Raw genomic sequence first — 20,649 nt, 5'->3', positions numbered from 1 at the left:
TCATGACATTCATTTACTGTACCATTAGCAATTTATATGTATTCATTCCTACCAAGTAAGTGGCAAAAACTAGGCCAAGTAATCTAATTACACATGGATATTTATTTACCGAGAGAAAGATCTCCCATTTGCTGGTTACTAACAAGTGCCTGCAAGGCTGGGAGGCTAGGGTCAAAGTGTGAGCTGGGAGGTCAGTTCATGTGGGTGGCAAGAACTCAATTACTTGAGCCACCACTGCTCTCCATCAGGCTCTGCATTAGCAGGAAACTACGATCAAGAGCCAGAGCCCAGAATTGAACCCAGGCACTCTGATATGGAATACGTGTGTCCTAACAGGCCTTCTAACTGTAGCCAGACTAAATACCTGCTCCCACATGAATTTTTAAAGCTTACTCTAAAACAAATCATCTCATTAATGCTTCATGTTGCCTGTTCCTGGCTGTCAGGTAGATGTTTAGCAGAAAACCCCACATGGAGAAAGAGCTGGGTGCCACCTTCTTCATTAAAAACTCTGCAATCTGCTCTCATTAAGTATTTGCTGACTGGTGCACCAAATACATAGAAGCAAACAAGTTTTATAATACTCAGTGCCAGATTCAAGGACAGTTTATATTATATTACAGAGATATCAGGGAATAAAAAGCAGAACTACAACAGAAATTATACAATGTGTTGTAAGTACCATATAAATATGTGTTAAAGTACAGTCATTTATTCATTAGCCTTCATGCAACAGGCTAACTGAGGCGCTCAGTCTGTGTTGTTGCATTAAACTGTTTAGCCAAGGAAAAGCCTTCCTCAGGTGAAGATTTTGAGTCTGTGACCATATCATCTTTTCTTAGGAACTGTTTAACTCGCTACTGACAGAATTCGGTTTATTTTTTGGGAACGTTGAAAACAGGTTGCATTTTTTAATATAAGAAACAAAATAACTCAAGAAATGATACAATTGATAACAGCTACCCATTTGCAGAGTTCCTGCCTGATTATGAGTAGGTTCTTTAATGTGTTAGATATTCTTAGGAGAGCTCAAATGAAATATTTTGGAATTAATGTTTTACATATTTATAAAGACATAATTGGATGCTATATTCTTATGAAAACTACAATTGTATTTTTCACTTATGGTAAACATGGCAACATGAAAGGATGCCAAGGGGATAAACTGATAAAGAAGCTCCTTGAACAAGAATTTTAAGAAACTTTTCCTGCAAGGCAAATGGTTTTTGATGAGATTTGATTGACATGATGAAGTCTGTGCACCTGGGTTGATATTCTTGTCTGTTTTGGAGGCAGAATAGGAATAAGTGCTGACAAGTTCTGGAAATTCTTCAACTTGTTAAGTGGAACAGAATATTCACCTTGCAAATAATCCTACTTATATTATAAAATTATGACTCAAATAATACTGAGATTGCAAATTCATATCCAAAGATAAAAGGATCCCAACAATCTCAATTTAAAAATTTGTGTTGTGAAAGGAATGGTGCATGTGAACAATGAACACGGTTGCAGGTGTGGCTGGGGACCCTCCACCTGAGGACAAAAGGGTCTTGCCTGGGAGGGGAGGCTCAGCCAGTGACTTCTCTCACTCTCAGAGATGAATGGGACCATGTAGTCTCAGCAGGTGGAGGTTTATACTATGTTAGAAAAATTCTAAAATCAGGTTAGTGCTTTAAAGAACATACAGGCTTAGATTTTGAAATACTTTAATTCATCTGAATTTCTAACTTAGAATATAAAAAAATTTTATACCTCTATTACAAAATAAGTGCATATTTTAGTTTTTCAGACATCTTCCCTGTTATATCCCCAAAACAACAAAGTCTATTCTATCATTATCAGGAGAATTTTGCAAAGCTGATGGGGGCATCCCAGATCTGGTCACTTAGATAGCCCATTTTCATTTTCATGAATTCATAAATTAATTATTTACTGTATGAACAACCAAACTTTTACAAATTTTCAAGCTAGCTGCAAGCAAAAGTTATACATAACACTCTGATACTACATTGCTCAAAGGGAAATTACAGAATCGTGTAAAAATATATTTGAATTCAGCTTCCAGGCCAAGTTAATATAGCAAAAATTCCTACTCAGACTGTGGTGATAATACAAAGCCAAAAGGGGGCCGGCGCCGTGGCTCAATAGGCTAATCCTCCACCTTGCGGCGCCGGCACACCGGGTTCTAGTCCCGGTTGGGGCGCCGGATTCTGTCCCGGTTGCCCCTCTTCCAGGCCAGCTCTCTGCTATGGCCAGGGAGTGCAGTGGAGGATGGCCCAGGTGCTTGGGCCCTGCACCCCATGGGAGACCAGGAAAAGCACCTGGATCCTGGCTCCTGCCATCGGATCAGCGCGGTGCGCCCGGCTGCAGCGGCGGCCATTGGAGGGTGAACCAACGGCAAAAGGAAGACCTTTCTCTCTCTGTCTCTCTCTCTCACTGTCCACTCTGCCTGTCAAAAAAAAAAAAAAAAAAAAAAAAAAAAGCCAAAAGGGATAGAACACTTTTTAAATATCAAACACATTTACAATTCACTGAAATATTATTATGTGACAGACATTATGAAGATAAATTCATATTCATATACAGCAACTCTTCCAAAGGATGTACAATTTGGAGTCTGTGACATTGAATTACTGTAAACTCCTCAACATGCAATCTTTAGAGCTAGTTTTCTAAATGAAGAAACCTAACAAATTTAAAGGCCAATGTAGCTCTCAAATATATCCACAGCATGCACTGAACATCAGAGCTCCTGTTGCATCTCATCATCTCAAGAGTCACCTGGGGTCTTCTGTTCTCCCTCTGGGCTCTGACTCACATGGTCCTGTTCCATCACATGGCAGGACCTTCCATCTTTCTCTGTGGCACTGACATGATAGGACACAACACACTATGACTTTATTTTCATCAGGTTGTTCCCTCACTAAGATCAAAATTCCGTCCTGCCGGCATTCTCCTAACAGGTTGAGGGTAGCTGATTTTAATGTCCAATGAAAATGTAGAAGAAGCAGATGGTTAAAATGATTGATGGTGGAAGCTGAGCCTCAGATGCTGATTGGTTGGATTTCAGTAAATTTATTCATAAACAATAAGTTTGAGAAACAGATGAGACAGCAACAAGCACTACTTTTTTTTTTCATTTTATATATAAGGACCTTTTTTTTTTTCTTATAAAGCCCATTGATCTAATCACTGACTATGTTACTTATCTGAAATCCTCAAATCAATTTAGCAAATTAAAACATTTGATTATTTTTATCTCTTTGTCTATTTAGTTCATCAAAAATGGGTTTTCCAGGAGCCCCCTTACCCAGTCTCACAGCACACGTTTGCTTGATGCTCACAGAGGCACTCAGTTACCTTTTTCTTTTTTCTTTTTTTTTTTTTTTTTAGTTTTCAAAACAACACTTTTTAAATCTGGTTTCCTGTTTGCAACCTATAAATGAGAAGTGTTCTGTGTCATTAAAATTAAAAATCACAGAACTTTCTTTTAAAATTATACAGTTCATCATAGAATCAGAAAGAAATCTTGAGAATTCAGAGAACAAAGTGGCTTACCTAATTCCAAAGGAGCTCAAGTACAGGATCTGTGGTAAACATGTTTACCTGTCCTGTCTCAGTATAAACTGTTTTGGCATGTGGACTCATTGAAACAGGGAGGTTCTACTCTTTCTTCTTTGCTTTCATTGCTATTTCTAAAGCTGTGCTTGCGAACACCACCCTCCACTGCCTACATGCATTTAAAAATAGCATTCACTAGATACTAGATACTGTTGTATGCTAGGTGCTGTAAGAATGGAAACAAGAGGAAACAAAATCCTTGACACAAGGAAGTCATAGTCATAGGAACCAAAGACCAGGCTAGGGTAGCATTCAGAGTAGGACTAAGTGGCTAAGGAGCACAGAGAAAGGAGAGGCGAATGAATTCATGGGGCTGGGAAGGGAGAAGATGCGGCTTCTACAGAGGGTGGCTTTTCTTGGCTATGGGAGTTGGTTAGGCTTTGAGCAGACAGAGAAGAAAGTAAAAGGCACAGGTTTTTCAGGTGAGAGAACAGTGCCCACATAATAAGCTCAAAGCCTCCAGAGTTGTCTGCTGAGCAGCTTTCAGATCTGTGTAATTAGGAGATCAGAAGTATCTGAAAACACAGCCCAAGTGACACATCAGGGACCAGGATAAGGTTGGGGTTTTATTTGTTAGGTCCTGGATACTCATCAAGATGTTTGTGGCAGGGTAAATCTAATGAGTATCAAATAATCCTGGGATCTGCTTACTCCTTTATGTGTTAACCCCATTATGTGTTAGCCCCTCCAGGCAGCCTACCACCAGTGAGGTGTGAACAGCTACACATCTCATTCTAATCAAGCTCTGTCTCCTAGAGAACCTAACCTTGATTAGAAGTTTGTGATGAGTCCGAAATGCCCCCCACACAGGGTAGGCCAAACATATTTCAAACACATATTTTACAAATAGCACTTGGGAAGTGTATTTTATGATCTGCTTCATAGCATCATATGCAAGACCAAAACAATGGCTGTAGACAGTGAGCTAAAACTGTTTAAAACTATTTGTATTGGAAACAAAGATAGCACAAATTATCACTGGTAAGATGGTCCTGTTTTATTCCTTTTTTCAAGAAGTAAGAGGATAATCATAGGCATTAAAGCCTTTTGGGCCCAAATTTTCATAATGGATGGAAATGGCAGCCACTTTTTTTTTTTTTTAAGATTTATTTATTTATTTGAAAGTCAGAGCTACACAGAGAGAGAAGAGGCAGAGAGAGAGAGGTCTTCCATTTGCTGGTTCACTCCCCAGTTGGCCGCAACAGCCGGAGGTGCACCAATCTGAAGGCAGGAGCCAGGAGCTTCCTCTGGGTCTCCCCATGTGGGTGCAGGGGCCATCTTCTACTGCTTTCCCAGGCCATAGCAGAGAGCTGGATCATAAATGGAGGAGCCAGGACTTGAACTGATGCCCATATGGGATGCTGGCACTGCAGGCGGTGGCTTTACCTGCTATACCACAGAGCCGCCTCCAGCCAGCCACATTTTAAATATCGCAGGTACAAATCAGATGTATAACTTATTCTCTTACATAGTTTTCCATACATATTAAAAGAACCAGAAGAGTGTAACAGTGAAGATTTGTTCTCTAAATAAAATAATAAATCTAAGCAAGAAAATGCAGCAACAGCTTCTACACAGGTGACAAAAACCTGCTGAAAGATTATGAGGGTTAAAATCAAAATTGAAACTTATACACAAGTTCTCTCTGTCGCTCTACCTTTCAAATATCTTTTTCTTTTTTAAACATTCATTTGTGTGCATAACCTGAGGCCTCTAGGAGCCAGATACATGCCTAATGGCCCATTCAATAAGGACCTAGGAGAGTACTAGAACATTAGGATCCAGATGTGTTTTTCTCTCTACAGCACAACTAGATAAGAGAATCGGAAGGATCCTGCTTTTATGTCTTCACTGTCACATGGTTTATTTTTTTTAAAAAGGAGTTTAGGGTGAAATATAATCAAAAGCATGTGAAAAGCAAGATTCTTTTCAGTGCTTTTTAGTTGGCAAACACAAAGATACATTCCCTGAGCTGAGTAAAAAAAAAAAAATCTCAATGAAAGTGATTCTTGGGGAACAGAAGGATTATTTGGTTGTAAATTAACCAGTATGGGTTAGGGAAGGAAGTCTAGGATGTTTTTGTTCTTTTTGCCATTATTGTAATTGTGTACATTTATGGGGTACAATGTGATAATCTGATGCATATATCCAATGTATATTGATCCAATCAGGGCCATTAATACTTCACTTCCTGTTGGGGTCTGTGAGCACCTGGAGCTGATCCAGTTCCCCTCCAGGACCCTGCTCTCTCTTTATAAATACCAATCGATTCTGGTTGATCCGAATCCGTATCCACTCCCTTCCTCCCTTTTGTATCTTCCTGCTTTTCCATTTTGTTATTTGAGAGACCTTATGACTTATTTTTCCTTTTAATTAAATTAACACTTTTTTACTTAAAAATTTAGCAGACATACAAAAATTGTACTTATCTATGGAGTACAACATGTATAGCACATGTATAGTAAGGTCCAATCAGAGTAAATATATTTATCCCTTCAAGTATTTAATTTTTCCTTATGCCAAAAGCATCTACAATCTCATCTTCTGGTTTGTTTATTTATAGAGAATGCACCATACAATAGCATTATCTGACTGTACAATAAACCCCCAGACCTTCTTACTCTTCTCTGGCTATAACTTAGTACCTGTCACTTTTTCATCATCAGAAAACTTAATGGGTTGCCATAGGCTAGTGGCAAACATCAACCACAGAGGAACTGAAAGGCTGTGGAAGCAGAGGTGGATTGCGCATTTGTCAATAAAATGGACACATTTATAGCCCATCACTGAGTGTATAGCGGGGGTGGTAAATGAGTCATTTGTCCCCTGCATCATCTTTGGGATTCCTGTCCTCTCTGTATTGTTTCTTTGGGAATTCAACAAAGATAACATGCTAGGACAGGGCTAAATCTCATCTCCCCTTTAGAATTGGGAGGTGTAAATCAACAGTAGTAACATTCAGGCATGGACCTGAAAGGTTGTCCAGTGTGCTTGGATAAGGCTGGTAGGAGGAAGAAGGACTTGTGGGTTAGGGCTGCCAGAAAAAATAGAATAAAATATGCTACAGTATCTGGAACATCTGAGGGGACTTAGAAAGGTTCATGAGAAAATAGAATTAAAATGCTTATTTTTGTTCAAAAAAGCATTTGAAATCTATGCATAGTTTTGTTATAACACACATTTTCCATGAACTAATTGAAGATCCTTCCAACTGCTTAAAAATGTTGTTTGCTTGCTTATCTGAAATTCAAGTTTAACTGAGTATACTGAACTTTGGTTTTCTAAATCTGGCAGTGCTATTTGGGGGCAGTTCTGATTTTGTGTGGGTAAACATATGTGCATATTGGAAGGTGTCCCTGGCACTTTATCTGTGCATACACATTTTCTTGTAAAATGTAGGCACATATCTATGCTTGCCAATTTTTGCAAAAAATTTTAATAACATGCTTACTAAATATCACAACCTCAGCATCAGCCAGTTCTATACCAAGGGAGAATCGACCAGGATAAATAAATGGACAATATTGCACAGCAGGTCTGTTTTCTATTGTTCTCTCTGCACTGAAGATTCTCAGGAAATTTTTTTCTGAGACCCTGACTTTCACACCAAAATTAACTTACTTTTCAAAATTGTTATTTAGGTAGTTTTGTTTTATTTGAAAGGCAGAAAAATAAAGATACACACAGAAGGAGAGGAGAGAGAGAGCGATTCCATTTACTCCCCAAATGCCTACAATAACTAGGGTTGGGCCAGACTGAAGCCTGAAGCCAGGATCTCTACCAGGGTATCCTACATGGGTGCAGGGACCCAGGTACTTCAGTCATCACCTGTTGCCTCCAAAAGTGCAAGCAGAAAGCTGGGATGAGAAGTGGATCCAGGACTCAAACTCAGGCCCGCTGATATGGGATACAGGTATCTCAAGCCCCAGCTTAATTCCATTTTACCCACAAACTTTTTGCAGTGCCCTTGTACAACTGTTTTTCAGTTTCTAAACATACATTATATTTATTCATTCTAAAAATAATATGAAAATATTGCATAATAAATGTAAGTAGTACAAATGTCATTTACTGTTGAAGATCTGAAATCCTAAAGCTGGATTTCCCTTCTACTTTCCCACAGAAAACACAGGAGACTGCAGCAGGAAGCACGTGGGTCACCAGGTCTTATTCCTAGACACTGCCTCTGTGTTTTCATGCGTCATTCAAATGACAGTATTAAGAAACTAGATGCACATGACCACATTTGGCTGTAAAAAACTTTGGTGAGAAAATAAAGATTTTAGGGAAAGTTGTCTGATTAAGGCATGAAAAGTAAATAGCAGAATAGAGAGACAAATTTAATTTCCTTGTAATCAATCAAAAAATCAGGGGAACGTTAAAGCTTTGAGCCAAGTGACTTCATCCTGGTTATGTTCATTGCACTTAGAGTTCAGTTTCTCAACTTGGCCACTATTGACATTTCATACCTAATGATTTATTTTTTTGCAAGGAGCTGAGTATTCCATACTCAGTGGGATTTTACAGGACCCTTAGTCTCTGTAGACCCCTCCCCTCAGATGTGGCAGCCACAGATGTTTACGCGCTTGCATTGCTGCTGGGATGAGGGTGGAGGAGCAAAATTGCTGCTGGCCTAAACCTGACTTACAGATTGTGAAAAAAATTTGATCATTGTGGCCATAGATGCCCTCCAATTCTAAGGCAGCCAAACAGTGCACAAATGCCTGGGGCCCTATCATTTGAGATCATCCCCCAAAATAAAGAAACAGATGCTCCCAAAGGTTCCAGCTCTCCTGGAACAGAGAAGAACCACTCCCCTAAAAAAAGAATGATAATATTCCTTCAGGTATAGGGCATAAATTATCAGAAATTTGGGGCTGGTGAAGTGGCATAGCAGGTTGAGCTGCAGTTTGCAACACTGGAACCCACACTGAAGAGCTGGTTTGAGTTCCAACTGCTCTGCTTCAGATCCAGCTTCCTACTAATGCACCTGGGAAAGCAGATGATGGCCCAAGTGTTTGGGCCCCTGTCACTCATGTGAGAGACTCAGATGGGGTTCTGGGCTCCTGGCTTCAACCTGGTTCAGCCCTACTTATGGCAGGCATTTGGGAAGTGAACCAGCAGATAGAAGATCTAACTTCCTCTGCATATAAAATAAATAAATAAAAATTAAATTTTAAATTTTTATTAGTAATTATAAATGAAAATGGAGTGTTAGGTACACGATTTGTAAAGATGGAAACAATGTGATGCTGGTTGACAGCAATGGTTGCACACAAATAGGAATGTTCTTAATGCCTCTGAACTCTACTTTTTCACATGGATTTCAAAATATTTTTACCAAACTTATCTTTTAATTCCATTTCCATGAACTTTCTGGAATTCTCTCATGAACTAACAATTGTTAAAATGGTAAATTCTGTTGTGTATATTTTACTACAAAAATAAAAACATACATACATCAAATTTTACAGGCAGGTGTTCAGCCTAACAGTTGGAACACTGGTTGGGACTCTTGCATCCCATATCAGATTGCCTGGGTTCCGGTCTCAGCTCTGTTTCAGACTCCAGCTTCCTATTGATGCAGACTCTTGAAGGCAGTGGTGATAGCTTGAGTGATAGGGTCTCAGCTGCTCAAGTGGGTAACCTGAGTTGGGTTTCTAGCTGCCAAATTTTGCCTGGCATGTGAACCAGCAGATGGGATATTCTCTCTCTCTCTCTCTCTCTCTCTCTCTCTCTCTCTCATCTGCTGCTTTTCCAGGTGCATTAGTAGGAAACTAGATCTGAAGCAGAGCAGCTGGAACTCAAACCAGTGCTTAAATATGGGATGCCAGTGTCACAAGCTGCGGCTTAACCTGCTGTGCCACTTCACCAGCTGTGTGCTCATCCTGCGCACAGGATGGTAGGGTGATAGCATTCTTCAACAAGAAGCAGTGGAGACAAGTTTTGGTGAACATGTCCATTTATTATCAATGAAGCATAATTTTTAAAGCGCAGGCAGAGGGGGCATAGCTAGTTCAAGGCAACTCTAATTCTATAGGATAAAGCTGATGTTGACACCTCTATGCTTCTCCAATCAGATTGAAGGTCACGTAGCCTATGTAGCTTTCCAGGTGGTCATTATGGGTCTACACCACACCAGGAGCAGTTTACTTGATGGGCAATTACAAGGCCTTTGAACAGGAAGTGAGGGTTGGGGAAATGTGCCTGGGGCTCCTACCATCTGCCTGCAGTCAGGTCATAGGGTCCTTCCTGGGAGGCATGGTGTGCCATGCCCTATTAACCTCCTGCTTGGGCTAGGCAGGCAATCTCCCAGCCAGGCACAGGATCACTCACAACCAGCCCCAAATTTCTGCTAAGTTATGTCCTATACCTGAAGGAATATTATCAATCTTTTTTGGGGAGAGTGGTCCTTCTCTGGTCCAGGGAAGCTGGAACCTTTCGGAGCATCTGTTGCTTTATTTTAGGGCATGACCTCAAATGATAGGGCCCTAGGCATTTGTGCACTGTTTGACTGCCTTAGAATTGGAGGGCATCTGTGGCCACAGTGATCTTCCTTGCAAAGATAATCAATTGATTAATTTAAAATATCTTGGAACTGGCATTGTGGTGTAGTGTGTAAAGCCCTGCCTGTAATGCCAGAATCTGATATGGGCACCAGTTTGTGTCCCAGCTGCTCAACTTCCAATCCAGCTCCCTCTAACAGCCTGGGAAAGGAAGCAGAAGATGATCCAAGTGTTTGGGCCCCTGCCACTCACGTGGAGACCTGGATGAAGCTCCTGGCTCCTGGCTTTGTCCTGGTTTAGCCCTAGGCACTGTGGCCATTTAGAGAGTGAACCAGCAGATGGAAGATTCCCTCTCTCTCTCTCTCTCTCTCTCTCTTTCTCTTTCTCTCTCTTGCTCTCTTTCTCCTCCTTTCTGTATAACGAACTTTGAAATAAGTGAATAAGTAAATCTTAAAACAAGCAAACAAAAACTTCTAAAAAAAGCACAAGACTCTTCAAAATGCTCCCTACAGAGCCAAAATTTGAAAAAAGGAAAAAAATGAGGCTTTGAAGGGACAGAGCCTGAGGGCCTGCAGAGCCTAAGCAGCCCGGGATGGGATCTCACCCCAAGAGCTGGGCCTCTGTTTGTTAAGTCAGGGCCTGATAGTGATTATGGGCTTCAGATCCCATGGAAGGTGACTGTCCTAGACATTGGGTGGTCCGGGGTCTGTTCCAAGCCCAGTGGCCCAGCACTATAAGGCCCCAGGTGGCCCCATCACAGGTGCTTGTATGAGCACATCCAAGAGGTCTGAGTTTTGGGCCCTGTTCATAATGCCCTCTCCCTGCTATGCTAGCACTGCAGAACAGCAGGACTTGGTCACTGCTCTGCTCCCTTGGATACCAGGGCTTGTTCCCTCAAAGTAGCACATTCCTTCTTCTACCTTTTGATCTTCCTCGGCATCCCAGCCAGGAGAGGAGCACCTCCCTACAGAAGACCAAAAGCCCCACAGCTTCCCTTATGCTTAAGCAAGATTCTATATTTGAAAGAAGGTGCCGTATACATCATGTTGATATGGCCTATGCAGATAGCTAGATAGGTCTGGTGAGCATGTCCCCCCACCCCCACCCTCAAATGCAGTTCTGTCCTCCTGTTCAATAAAAATATCCACTTTCTGGTTATGCAGCTGCTTCATCTGGGACCTAAGAGATGGTGCCATGGAAATACGGATACTAAGCTCCATGTGGAATTTATGGAGGAACCATAAAACTCTCAGGTGGCTTCATGCCTGTAGAGGCACCTCATCAAAGAGGCCAACACTGGGAGGTGCCCATTCTCCCTCTTCTGTCACAGAGCACAACTGGAGGAGGTGCTAGGGTGTCCATTTTCTGCTCCCTTGACCACACTCCTTTCTCCTTTTTTGAGCACAATCCTCTGGCTCACTGCCCACTCACGATGGGTCTCTCTCTGTTAGGGGCAACCCATGCTCACATGTGTGTGTGTGTGTGTGTGTGTGGTGTGTTTGTGCATGCGTGCATGCCCATGTGTTCACTTTCTCACCTCTTGAATAAAATTTATCACACAGTGGGTAAGAAAAGGAAAGCAGGACAAAGAGGAGACAACACATGAACTCATAGCCAGACCAAGTTTATTCAGAGAATAAGTCCTAGGAATGTGGCTAACACCAACCCAACAGTTTCACTGAAATGTGTGGCCACAGGCTCAAAAGTTAACACTCTCTGCAGGGTGTTGGTCTCATTGAAGTCTGTCTTCCATGTAATAATGGCAAGTTGATGAAGCAGCTGTACGTACATGTATATTCACATTTCTAAGACAGTAAATGAATGTCTAACTTGCATATGTAAAGAAGTATCCCAAGAAAGCATTTCCTCTTAGTTGTGTCGGATAAAAGATTGTGAATGTAGGGGTCTATTAGGGTTCTCAAAAGAAATACAATCAATACAAGATATATATATATATATATATAGCCCTAGGGAGATCTCTCCCCGCCATGTACATAAATATGTGAGAAAAATGTAATTAAAAGAAGTCTATTTTACTGCAAAATTTTTCAAAATCTATATATACAACAGGTCTTCAAAATGATAAACAATGCATGGATTACTATGTTTTTTTTAGTCACCAAAATAAATTTACCTTTTGATTCTATTTTTGATTTTTTTTTTTTTTGACAGGCAGAGTGGACAGTGAGAGAGAGAGAGACACAGTCTTGATCTTTTTTGAAGTATCCCTGGAGAGAACTTGCCCTTTCTCTACGTGTCTATTCGACTTACGTGCTAGGATTGGATGAGGCCTGCCCACATGGATGAGGGCCATCTTCCTTACTCAGCGTACTGATTCAGACACTCATCTCTTTAGGAACACCTTCCCAGATGCACACAGAACGAACATCTTACCAGCTGTCTGGATTTCCTTTAGCCTCATCGGTTGGCATAGAATTAGTCATCATGGGAGAGAGTGAGCCAGGGACATACTAAATGGCCCCCGCCATTACCTCCCCAGCAGTGTGTGTGAGAGGTACTATTGCCAGCTCTGTGTAAAACCATCAAAAGTGACCTATATCACACAGAATGTAGCCTTTATATCAAAGCCCTGTCAAGGGCTTGTTTCATAATATAAAAGTTATACTTTTTTTCCTAGAGAAAACAAACCAAATTCAGAAGCTGGGAAGTTTCTGTGAACCCCAATTAGTTGAACTTGTCCTAAATGTGAAATCCAAGTCTCCTTCTAAGTAATTTAGTGATATGACAACTGTGCTAAAAACAAATCAGCATAAATGTTGGGAACTGGTTAGTTTTAAAACAAAAAATCAAATTAGCTTCAAAGTAAGTTGACTAAACAAGCTCTCCTCTGTTTCTCCCTTGAGAAGCATAGCTCCACAATACCATCGTTAAAGAAAATGAAAGGCAGTGCCCTTGAAAATCCTGATTGAATCAAGTAAGTCTGGGAAAACTCCCTCATTCCTCTTTTGCATATCATTTAATTTCCTTGAGGTTTTCACACCCTCATCCCCTAAAGTAATTTTGTTTTATAATCAGTATCATCAATGATAAATTGGCATATTTAATCATAATGAGTATTGTAGACAATCTCTCTGCTTCAATAAGAACTTTAATTTTGTCTTTTAGAAAACAAAGAATGTTTCTCCCTAATGACATAATAGCTACACTTCCTATTAAATAGTTTTAGCTCTCTTGTGTTTTATATTGACTTCACTTTGCAATTCAACATCATTTAAAACAAGGCAGTATTGAGTTCAATGTCTGCCTTAGTTTGCTAGGGCTGTTCTAACAAAGTTCTGGGGATTTAAGGCAATAGGGACTCATTCTCTCATGGGTTCCAGAGGTTCCAGAGGCCAGAAGTTCAAAGTCAAGGATTAGGCAGGATGTGCTTCTTGAGGGCTCAGAAGGAGAATCCATCCCATGCCTCTTCTGTAGCTTCTGGAAACTCTCGGCGTTCCTTGGTGGGCAGCTACATCACTTTAGCCTCTGCCTCCACTGTCCTATCACTTCCTCTCTTACAAGAGAGAGGGCAGTACTGATGACATTACAACACACATCCATTCAATAAAAACTCCTCTTCACTTGATGAGAGTGGAGAGGACCTGCTTCTAAATAGGGTCAGATTCTGAGGTTTTGGTTGGGCATGAATTTTCAGGGAGGGGAAGACACAACTCAACCCATGCAACACCCCTTGGAAATTAGTTTCTGAATTATCACTCTCATTGTGTTTTCCATCTGTTTCTAGTTTCTTACGCTAGCACAACAGTCTGGCAGTGATTAAAACGAGTTACCCAACAGCTCCACTGACCCTTTAAGCCCCAATTGCTGCTGATTCTCTCTAAATTCCCATCCTCTCTTGCAGCCTTTGTATTTGTTTAGCAGTTGTAGGCCTCTTGCTAGGTGCACCAATGAGTCTGTCCACCACTCCTCAGCAGTTCAACCAGAAGAGCAGGGGCAACCAGAGCTTTCTCTGATGTGTTCTGAACTGGGAATGAGAATAGCAAAAGCCCAAAGTTCCATTTACTTTGGCACTCACTTCATGAAGAAGCTGCTCTGAGAATGAAGGCAACACAGAAGAGAGGAAGACCTGAAAGTGGGGGTTGGGGGGAGGTTCCAATAGCACTGATGTTCTTTTTTATGATTTTATTTATTTATTTAAAAGTCAGTTACACAGAGAGAGGAGAGGCAGAGAGAGAGAGAGAGAGAGAGAGAGAAAGAGGCCTTCCACCCGATGGTTCACTCCCCAATTGGCTGCAACGGCTGGAGCTGTGTGGATCCAAAGCCAGGAGCCAGGAGTTTCTTCCAGGTCTCCCACGTGGGTGTAGGGACCCAAGGACTTGGGCCATCTTCTACTGCTTTCCCAGGCCATAGCAGAGAGCTGGATTGGAAGTGGAGCAGCCGGGACTAGAACCGGCGCCCATATGGGATGCTGGCACTTCAGGCCAAGGCATTAACCCACTGTGCCACAGCACCGGCCCTGCACACTGATGTTCTAATTTCAGAGACCGAGAGCAGTCTCACATAATCCTCCCAAAAATCCATACTTTGTGTGTGTGTATGTGTGTGTGCTTGATGATTACAACCAAGGAATCCTAACAGAGATACTATCCTGGAGGGACATGCTGTATATTAGTTTCTTGGGATTGACACATTATCACAACCTGAATGACACAAACAACAGAAATTGTCATTCCGGAAAGAGGACTGAAGTTTGAAATCAGGGCATCAGCACAACCACGCTCCTTCTGAAGTTTCAGGGGAAGAATTATAGCTTCTGGTGGCTCTGGCAGCTCTCTGCTTCCAGCTGTGGTACTCTAATCTCTGCCTTCATACTCCCATAGCCATCTTCCCTGTGTGTCTGTGTCTCCAAAGCTCCCTCTCTTTCTATGGACACAACCATTTCATTTAGAAACCACTCCAAACCAATATGACCTCATTTAACTTCATAAAATCTACAAAGACTCTCTTTTCAAACAAAGTCACAATGATAGGTTTTGGATCAGCTACATATTGTAGGTGACAGATGCTAAAATTTAGACTTGGTTGAGTAAGGATGTAGTGCAGAACTTTGACTAATTCAAGGAGGCAGAATTTATTTGTTGCTAGCATTAGAGCAGTGCATTAAGCTATCATCGTTTTTCTGTTGGGAGTCAACCAAGGATGAGATGGATGTGTTAAGACGGATGGTGGTAATAATTGTATAACATTGAGAATGTATTTAATACCAGTGTAGTATATGTAAACTACTTAACAATGGCTAAGTTGGTATATTTTCTGTTAGATGTATTTTACCACAATAAAAAATTGGAGGTTAAAAAAAATAACAGACTAAATCAGAAATCAAAAATCTTCCAAAAAACCAATATCCTGGTATAGGCAGCTTCATAGGTGAATTCTACCAAATATTTGAAGAATGTAATTATATAAATAAGAAAAACCAGCTCAAAAATAATGTACTAAGATGTATACAGGTGTCTCAAGTAAAAAAAAAAAACATAATAAACATCTCCTCTAGTGCTAGTTGGCCAAATTGGTCAAATAAAAGTAAAATAAGGTATTATGGTTAAAAAGAAATAAGAAAATTAAATTTATAGAAGAATCCACTAGAAAAGTACTAGAAATAATGAGTTCAGCAAGTTTGAAGGATAAAAATCAATATTACATAATCAGTTGCATTATTATATATTAGCAATGGACATTTGTTAATATGAAACTAACAGAACAATTACTTTAAAATCACACCAAAAAACAGATATAAAATTAACAAGAATTATAAGACATGTATACTAAAAACTACAAATCATTACTGAAAGAAATTAAAGATTTAAATAAATGAAAGACATCCAGTGTCCATTGATTGAAAGACTTTATATTGTTAAATAATAGCATTTCCCAAATTGATGTACAAATTCAATATATATTCTATTAAAATCTCAGCGAGGTATTTTACAAAGAGTTACAAACTGATTTTGAAATTCAAATAAAGATGTAAAGAGGGGTTGGTGTAATATGCATTGGGTTAAGATGCAAGGAATGAAGAATAGCCAGAACAATCTTGAAAAAGAACAAACTTGGAAGACTCACAGTTCCTGAATACAAAACACAACAAAAAACTATAGGAATGAAGGTAGTGTGGTATGGGCATAAGGATAGTCACACAGAACAATGAAACATTTATTTTATTTATTTGAAAGACAGAGTTAGGTGGTGGTGGAGTGAGTAGGGAGGATTAGAGAATGTGTGTATGCGTGTGTGTACATGTGTGAGAAAGGTATCTGCGGGTTCATTCCCTAAACGTCTGCAGTGGCTGGGGCTGGGTCAGTTGGAAGCTAGGAGCTTGAAACTACATCTGGGTATCCCATATGAGTGACAGGAACCCAAGAGCCTGGGCCACCTTCTGCTGCTTTCCCAGGTGCGTTAGTGGGAAAATGGATCAGAAGCAGAGCAACTCACACTTAATGTTAACTGAACATGAAGAACATAAAATCCTATGTATAATATTACTGAAAATGTATAAAATATACAGAAACAAAGAGCAGTGACAGCATACCCTATTAAAATAATTCTATAAAAAGTTGGCCAGTTTTATTTCAGTAGCATTCAGTTACTAATCACATTAAGCCTATGTTTTATTTCCTATCAATCTAAGACCTTGGTTAACCGGTGTGTATCAAGAGGTTCTTCCCTCCTCTAGAAAGTCTTAAAAACCACAAGAGTGTGTGTCGTCATAAGAGAGAAAAGCATGTCTTGAATTTTACTCACTGTTGTCACTAAAATGACACTAAAAGATAATCTTTGCAAAAAAAATCATAAACCTTGGCCAGCACTGTGGCATAGCATTAGAAGCCACCGCCTGTAGTACCAGCATCCTATATGGGCACCAGTTCAATTCCCGGCTGCTCCACTTCCGAACTAGCTCCTTGCTAATGCACCTAGGAAAGCAGCAGAGGATGGCCCAAGTCCTTGGGCCCCTGCACCCACGTGGGAAACCCAGAAGAAGCTCCTGACCCTTGGCTTTGGATCAGCCCAGCTTTGGCCACTGTGACCATTTGGGGAGTGAACCAATGGATGAAAGATTTCTTTGCCCCTGCCTCCCTGGAACACTGCCTTTCAAACAAATAAGTAAATATTTTTTTTTTAAAAAAATCATAAACCCACATGAACAAATGGAAACAAGAAGTAGGGTTCTGGAGAAATAGATAGAAGTACAATTGGGAACATAAAAGCAGGAAGGCCCTAAATTAACCTCATGGCTCTCCCCTCAGGTCAGGAATTGACATTAGATACACCTGAAGGAAAAGGTGCATTTAGTGCTAAATACTGAGGATTGTGTAAAGCATATTGAGTCACATTGCTGGCTCCCCTTTTTCAAATCTGGGCTACTAGGCAATTGTTCCTCCTCCAATTGTTCTCCCCTCCTATTCTCCCAACCTCTTTGACTTCAGCCCTGGTTGAATTACCCTGTGTTTTGCTATGAGCTTTGCTGAAATCTCTCAAGATACCTGCAGGGGCAGGAACTGTGGCATAGTAGATTAAGACTCCACCTGCAGTGCCAGCATCTCATATGGGTGGCCAGTTTGAGTTTAGGCTGCTTCACTTCTGATCCAGCTCCCTGCTAAGGACCTGGGAAAGCAGTGGAAGATGGCGTAAGTGCATGGGCCTCTGCAATCATGTGGAAGAGTATTCATTGTAATTGAGGTTTGAACAGTGGTCTTATCACATTTTGATAGGATAATGGCAGGTTCCTGGGAGAAGGGGGAGTGAGAAATGTGATAGGAGTGCTAAAAACAGGAAGGTGAAAGAAAACAAAAGCATCATTTTCAATGACAAAAATTTACCAGATAAGCCAAAATTTTTAGGATCAAGTAGTAGCAGTACTAGCACATTATTTGGAGGTGTGAGGGAAATTCCAAAAAGAATCAACTGAAAGACTTGAAATGCTTTGCCCTCTGTTGTTGGAAAGTTGAGGGGAGGGGGCGGAGCCAAGATGGCGGAATAGTGAGGGCGCGCACCGATAGTCCGGGAAAATTTAGTTTAATAAAAGGGGAGTTACGGTAGCCGCAGAAAAAAGAACCAGGAAAAAATTGCACGGGAATCGTGAATCGGAGGACCTACTGGGAGAACAAGGTCGCCCACCGCACGGAAGCAAAGTCGCGGGACGGAGCCGCAGAAGCCCCAGTGCTCCAAGGGGAGTGCATGCCACACAGACAACAGCGGGGAGACTTGGGACGCTCCACACATCGGCGCTGGAAGGGGAGGTGAGCTCAATAACCCGAGACATTGGTGGGGAAACGGGGGTCAGAATCTAGAGGGGGGCCGGAAAGTGCAGCAAACTCACTACCGGAAAGAAGGAAAAAAAAAAGCTTCGGGATTTCTCTTCCCCCTAACCTTGCAAAGGTTACAAGGCTGGAAGGCTAGAATTCCCAAGAGACAAAGAGCAGGTCTGCGCTCTGGATTTACATATCAATGGGGGAGAGCTAAGGAACTGAGTCACTACAATTCAGTAGCCTAGGCAACCCAGTGGGAGTCCAGAGGAGCCAAAGACTGGAAGCTAAATACCATCAATTCTGCACAGCCGTGCCCTGCGGTGTTACTTACCCCCTGAATAAATAAAATAAATAAATAAATAAAAAGAGAGAGATTTACCACACATAACCTGAGGGTGTCACCTTTGCACACCCTTAACCTGGAAGAACCAGGCAGAGCTCTCAGGCCGCACCCATCTCAAGCCTCCAAGGCTCCTCCAACAGCAGGCAGTCCACTTAACACGGACACAGTATAAATAAAAAAAAAAAAAAAAGAAAAGAAAAAAAAAAAACGCACAGTGACGCAAGAAGAATTAACTATGCCGAGTAACACACAGAAATAGAGGGAGCAAGATCAACGATGACACTATGATGCCTCCAAATAAGCAAAACACCCCAAGCCAAGAGTATGAAGATGATGAGATAGAAGAAATGCAAGATACGGATTTCAAAAAATTTATGATAAGAACATTTAGAAGTTTTCAAAAGCAAATCCTTGAACTACAGAAATCCTTAATGGACAAGATTGAAAATCTCTCTCGTGAAAACGAAATTTTAAGGAAGAGTCAAAATGAAACTCAGAAACTAGTAGAACAGGAAAGTGTTATAGTGAAGAGAAATCAAAATGAAATGAAGAGCTCAATAGATCAAATGACAAACACATTAGAAAGCCTTAAAAACAGAATGGGTGAAGCAGAAGAGAGAATATCGGACTTAGAAGATAGAGCACAGGAAAACATACAGTCAAACCAAAGAAAAGAAGAGGAAATTAGAAACCTAAAAAATATTGTTGGGAATCTACAGGATACTATCAAAAAAACCAACATTCGAGTTCTAGGAGTTCCTGAAGGCATGGAGAGAGAGAAAGGATTGGAAGGCCTTTTTAGTGAGATACTAGCAGAGAACTTTCCAGGTTTGGAGAAGGACAGAGATATCCTAGTACAGGAAGCTCATAGAACCCCCAATAAACATGACCAAAAGAGATCCTCACCACGACACGTGGTAATTAAACTTACCACAGTGAAACATAAAGAAAAGATCCTAAAATGTGCAAGAGAGAAACGTCAGATTACTCTCAGAGGATCTCCAATCAGACTCACAGCTGACTTCTCATCAGAAACCCTACAAGCTAGGAGGGAATGGCGAGACATAGCACAGGTGCTAAGAGAGAAAAATTGCCAGCCCAGAATATTATATCCTGCCAAGCTCTCATTTGTGAATGAAGGTGAAATAAAGACCTTTCATAGCAAACAGAAATTGAAAGACTTTGTGGCCACTCGTCCGGCCCTGCAAAAGATACTTAAAGATGTGCTACACTCAGAAACACAGAAACACGGCCATCAATATGAAAGAAGGGAAGGGAAGAACACCTACCAGTAAAAGAGCATGGGAAGCTCAAAGCATATACTAGAAAATATTTCCGGGAAAATGGCAGGGCAAAGTCACTACGTATCAATAGTCACATTGAACATTAATGGTCTGAATTCTTCAGTTAAAAGACACCGTTTAGCTGACTGGCTCACAGAACACAACCCAACTATTTGTTGCCTACAAGAAACACATCTCTCTAACAAAGAGGCATGCAGACTGAAAGTGAAAGGTTGGAAAAAGATATTCCATGCCAACAGAAACCAAAAAAAAGCAGGTGTAGCCATATTAATATCAGACAAAATAAACTTTAATACAAAAACTGTTAAGAGAGACAAAGAGGGACACTATATAATGATTAAGGGTTCAATTCAACAGGAAGATGTAACTATTATAAATGTATATGCACCTAATTACAGGGCACCGGTCTATTTAAAAGATATGTTAAGGGACTTAAAGGGAGATTTAGATTCCAATACAATAGTACTGGGGGACTTCAATACTCCACTCTCAGAAATAGACAGATCATCCGGACAGAAGATCAACAAGGAAACAGCAGATTTAAATGACACTATAGCCCAAATGGATCTAACAGATATATACAGAACTTTCAACCCTACATCTAC

The 20,649-nt window shown here is 40.8% G+C and overlaps 1 long non-coding RNA gene across 4 annotated transcripts in view; it reads left to right on the top strand.

Moving 5' to 3' along the window:
* LOC138844072 (uncharacterized) overlaps nt 1-20,649 on the top strand; it is a 72,600-nt gene that overhangs the window by 25,776 nt on the left and 26,175 nt on the right. For 3 of the 4 annotated variants that reach the window (XR_011379470.1, XR_011379468.1, XR_011379469.1), the window contains exon 3: nt 12,998-13,065. The exons of the other annotated variant lie outside the window; for it this stretch is intronic. This is a non-coding gene — a long non-coding RNA (uncharacterized lncRNA). The remainder of the gene's footprint in view (nt 1-12,997; nt 13,066-20,649) is intronic. 4 annotated transcript variants of the gene reach the window in all.

The sequence above is a fragment of the Oryctolagus cuniculus genome, chromosome 10 (assembly GCF_964237555.1).
Source record: "Oryctolagus cuniculus chromosome 10, mOryCun1.1, whole genome shotgun sequence".
NCBI lineage: Eukaryota > Metazoa > Chordata > Mammalia > Lagomorpha > Leporidae > Oryctolagus > Oryctolagus cuniculus.
Note: the sequence above shows the minus strand (reverse complement) of the source record. Positions and strands in the feature narration are given on the sequence as shown.